The 342-nt window shown below is 43.3% G+C and overlaps 1 non-coding gene across 1 annotated transcript; it reads right to left on the bottom strand.

The window, feature by feature from the left end:
* Positions 1-234: 234 nt before the first annotated feature.
* On the bottom strand, positions 235-327 carry LOC113473752. Its single transcript, XR_003395643.1, has one exon. It is a non-coding gene; the product is annotated as a small nucleolar RNA snR60/Z15/Z230/Z193/J17 (small nucleolar RNA).
* Positions 328-342: the final 15 nt, after the last annotated feature.

Genomic DNA, 342 nt, shown 5'->3' with positions numbered 1-342 from the left:
GAACGGCACTAGCACACCCACCGTACCGCTTACAGTGGTGTAGATCAGACATTCTGAACCGCCTTCTATCAGAGTGGATTTCTGTAAGGACAAACAAGACGCGAGATATAGCAATTAGACCAAGTGTGAGGCCACAATTACCCCAACCCACCCTAGTCGGGATAGAGACAGATCATATATAAGAGTGCACGCAGCTACATGTATATTTTTTGTTCAGAGAGATCTAACTGTATCAGGGTTGGTCAGATAGGAGCGAAAGACATAAATGCTATAGTAATAATAATCATATGAGTCTCATGTGAACTATGAAGTCATCATTCCAACCCTGAACCCTCTGGACTA

This window comes from Diaphorina citri, unplaced genomic scaffold (genome assembly GCF_000475195.1).
Source record: "Diaphorina citri unplaced genomic scaffold, Diaci psyllid genome assembly version 1.1 scaffold85499, whole genome shotgun sequence".
Lineage (NCBI taxonomy): Eukaryota > Metazoa > Arthropoda > Insecta > Hemiptera > Psyllidae > Diaphorina > Diaphorina citri.
Note: the sequence above shows the minus strand (reverse complement) of the source record. Positions and strands in the feature narration are given on the sequence as shown.